The sequence below is a fragment of the Phascolarctos cinereus genome, unplaced genomic scaffold (genome assembly GCF_003287225.1).
Source record: "Phascolarctos cinereus isolate Bilbo 61053 unplaced genomic scaffold, phaCin_HiC Scaffold_32;HRSCAF=542, whole genome shotgun sequence".
NCBI lineage: Eukaryota > Metazoa > Chordata > Mammalia > Diprotodontia > Phascolarctidae > Phascolarctos > Phascolarctos cinereus.
This window is the reverse complement of record NW_027555658.1, coordinates 4561-9120: the sequence shown is the minus strand read 5'-3', so window position 1 is coordinate 9120 and position 4560 is coordinate 4561.

The following is a 4560-nucleotide window of genomic DNA, read 5'->3' as shown; positions in this document are numbered from 1 at the left end:
ATTGGTTAAAGAGACCACAAGCTAGTGATAAGTGATATTCCATCCAGACTCAAGATGTCTGGGTTACTCAGTTTCATGGTCTCCAAATGTTTAACCTAAGCATGAGAAAGGAAATTTAAATAAGATAGGCAAATGTCAGATCCAGGACATCTGGGTCTCCTTTACCACCATCAAGGTAGTGTCTGGGTTAAAGGCGCCTCAATGGTCATAAACATAAGCATGCTCTTGATCAGCATTCTTAGCTCACTCAGGAAGAAAAGATCAGTTCAGGTTTTTTGGCCATTATTGGGGCTCAATTGATCTTAAATGATTATCACCATAAAATTCCTAGTTACCTAATTTCTTTAGTCCAGAGGTGTCTGCAATGGGCCACTTAATCAGTAAGAGTTCCACCTCACAAAACTCCTGCACAGGATTGATAAGAATTACGAGATTTTACAAAATCTTTCTTTGCATAATTACATAATTTCTTTACACACACACAAAAATACTTCTACCAGTAATTCACTTAAACAGTAACTCCAAATAGCTTAGTTAACAATTTTAAACTTCATAAGTGAGAGCCAAATAATCCCAGCTAAAACTTTCCTTTAAACAGAGAAAACTTTTAAGTTCTCATTTCTCAAATTATAGTACTTAAAAAGGAAATGTTACAGAACAGGGTCATATAGAATACCCCAACAGCCTTTACCCATTTCTTTTTCTCTTTTCTCTGAAGGCACAATTCTTAATTTAACATTCTAGGTTATAAAATGAATTGCTCTTCCAACAACATAACTAATACAATTGCTTACCAGATTACATCACATGAGAAAATTCAGAAATATGTAAGCAGTATATTAAAAACTTGGACCAGACCCAATTAATTATTATAAATACCTTTCCTCTCTTTCTGAACCCCTTCACCAGTTTCAACAGTCTCCTGGGGCCACTCCCATCCCACTAGACTGGCTTTTCTTGTTTTTCAAACATATATGTACATATATATTTTCCTATTTTTCTAATTTCTAATTGAGGCCCTGATATGAGAGAATACCTCATTAATTACAAATACATATCAATAAGCTTTTCCACAATAAAATATGTTTGTAATTATTTCCACAACTGTAATAAACTTTGAAACGACCCATTATCAATTTAGATGGATGTTCTTCTAAGTCACTTTGTACAGAAAATCATTCATCTCATCATTAATATGTTGAGACTATAACTTTAAACCACTATATATTTTTATAATAGTCAAGATTGTAAATGAAAATCTACTCTCATAGTCTTAAAACCCAATATACCTCACTAGGTATTTAACAGTTTCAAATTATCTCAATTTCATCACTAAAGATAAAGAGACATCTCCACTCTTTATCACTAAAGACCCATTCTAGGCCAAGAGTTACTTTAACACCATTTCTACCTCACGATGGTCCCTCAAATTTTACAGTCTAAGAGTTTTAGAAATACAATTTTAGAAATACAGTAATAACCTAAACAATAAACTTCAGATAACATCAATTGAATTTCTAGATTATCACATATAGAAATTATCACTCTTATTACTCTTAGTACTTTTAACAATTACATTAAATAATAAATAGTGCCACTTCCAACATATGCCATTGTATTAAACACTCTACAATCATCATTCATTTTCTTTTCCATAATAACCACTATGTTTTTCCTTTATAGAACAGTACACTTAAATCCAATCAGATCCTAATTTATAATGGCTATATGTGATAAACATTTAAAAACATTGTTTTAAATCCAATACTCTTGGCCCTTTAAAAGGAAATATTCTCCACATGTTTATATATTCCCTTAAACAGACACGTGTAAATAATTCCTGCTTTAAACAATTATCTTTCTTTTTTCTTTCCTACTTCAATATTAACTAGGCCTAATCAATTTTCTCCCCTTACCCTTAGGCAGAAAGCTTCTAGAGTTCCAATAAGTAATTGAACAGCCCAGTTTATGTAACAATCTCCAATCACAATGATCTGCAAAATTTTCACTTCAATTCTACCTAAAGCAGAGTCAAACTTCCTCACATTTTTAAAACACCTTGAAGGCAGCCAGAATCAATATCCAAGGGTGGCTTACCTCAAAAACAAATACCCACTCCTCAAGGCTGGGACAGCTTTGGACTCAGAAGGGACATAAGAATTGCAAACCCAGAGAAAAGCACTCTCCTAGCCTTTCCCCAAATACCTTTTATAATGTTCAAAACCCTTATTTTTGTAATGTTAAGCACATTGCCCCTATGCCAGACACATTGGCGGGAGGGATAAAGACAGCCATTCAAACTCTTAGCCTTGGGATCCCATTAAACCTGAATTCTAATCCTGGGCCCTTTTTCTTCTCTTGGCCCTAGCCATCTTGGGCTGCAAGCTCCTTATCAGTTAAAGGCTGCTTACTGGCCTTCCACTAACTTCTGAGAGATTCTCTCCTTTTTTATTCTAATCTCAGTCTCCCCCAAAAAGCCTGAGGCAGGAGGTTTTTCCCAGTGTTCCTTTTCCAATCTCAGACCTCAAAAGTTACCCCAAAATTTTTCTGGCAGACACAAAACATCCATAGACAGACAGACAGGGTGCGCACAATCCTATTTCTAACCTTGACCGGTCAAAACAAACTCATTTTGTCCTAGGGTCCCCTTTGAGTAGGTTCTGAGGTTTTTTTCTCTCTCTCTCTCTCTCTTTTTTTTTCTCCTTTTCTTTTCCTCTTACTTGACTTAAGAATATACCTGTCGCTGTTGGGGTTATAGCCCCTGGGCCACAGCAACCAGCATGACCTTTTTCTTCTTGAGAGGCCTCTCTCTCATCATTTACATACAAATTTAGCAGTTGACAAATCCAATCCTCATCTGATCAAAATTTAGGCCCAAACACTGATGGTGCCAGGACAGGTTCCTTAGTTCACTCCTGGCAACAATATTTAATCATTTTCTTCCCTCTAGTCCTGGGAGCGTCCTCCCAACTTTCTAACATCCTTCCTAGAGGGCTATCAGAAGGAAATGTCGTCCCTGGGGATTTCTACCCCTCTTCCAGGTACCTTAGAATTTGCCCCTCCCATCTCCGAATCTCTTCCTAGCTCAAGGCTAACCGGTCAGATCCCCGGACCTTGGGAGTTTGAGACCAGCAATGATTGTTTCTTACCTTTGCCCAATATATTGGCTCTTGTGGTCTACCGCCGGCTTCCCCAATCCCCTGGACTTCTTCCTAGATCAGGTCCTAGATCAGGAGTTCGGTTGGGAAAGGCTCAATTCACTGAGACCGCTGAAATACAGCGGGAGCGCTCTTCCCGGGATGTCTTACCTTATCCCCTCCGAAATCCAGATCGAGCCCCACGTTGGGAACCAAATTGTTAGAAATAGGCTTGACACCAAAAATTTAGTATCAAGAAAATTTATTATAAAGAAAGTCCAGAGGATTTAGACGTTTCTGGCCAGAAGCGGGCTCCACCCCTCTTCAGGAGGGGTGGGCCCTGAGTGCAAGGGAAAGTGTGCTTTTATGCAGTTGAATTCGGGGTGAAACCTCCCAGGCCGGGATTGGTCCAATCCTTCCAGGTTACACCTTTCCTTACATGTTTGCCCTTGATATGCTCAAGTATGTTCCCCCTCCCTTGGTCATACGTTCTATGACTCGTTAATGAGGTTCTAATTTTATGCGGGGTGTGTCAGATAATAGTAATGAAGTTCATTAAGCAGGCACACTAGTACTTTTCAGGTGTCCTCAGGTTGACCCTAACTGGTCTGAGCTGGCTTGACCCTTATCTTGATTTTGGGGTCTTCTTGGAACAATCCACTTACTTCCCATTGGTCAAGCCCAGCCCACCTACAGTGCACCACCTCCTGGGACCTTTGTTCTTTAAATCTCTGCATTATTCTACCTGTGGAAACTTAAGCCCTTCTAATTCTAACAGTCAACAAGGAGGTTCAGTCAGAATAGGTAGATGTGAGAATCATCAGCATAGAGAGGGTCATGAAATCAATGGGAGTTGATGAGATCACCAAGTGACATAGAATGGAGGGAGAAGAGAAGCTGGCCCAGGATGGAGCCCAGGGCCCCCTTCTGCTTCACACTCTTTTCTCTCCTGATTGTTGTGAGTCCTCCCTCACCTGGTTCTCTTCCCACCTATGTGACTGTTATTGTCAGTCTCCATGTCCGGAGCTTCATGTTGGTCACAACTGCTAACCTATGATGCCCCCCCAGGGGTCTATATGATCTCTGTATTGAAGAACCACAAAGACCTACTGTAGGCCTACTAGATGGAGTGGATTGTCTTGAGATAACTGTAGGAACCAGCTTATCTTGCATTCCTTGAGCAATTATCTTTTGATGCCCCTGTATTTAGAGTCAAGGAGGCAGAGGTCTAGAACCCTCACTTCCTATTCAGTACTTTATAGATTCACCATGTAGGTGGGAATTGCCTAATGAAGAAAGGCATTTGCAACCTCAGTGGGACAAGTGTTTGATCAGACCCTGAGCACTTCTTCTCCTCAGCTAAATGAAGTGGTTTTCTTGCATGGTGGGAGGGCAGCAGTGCACAGGACAAAAAGATGCATTG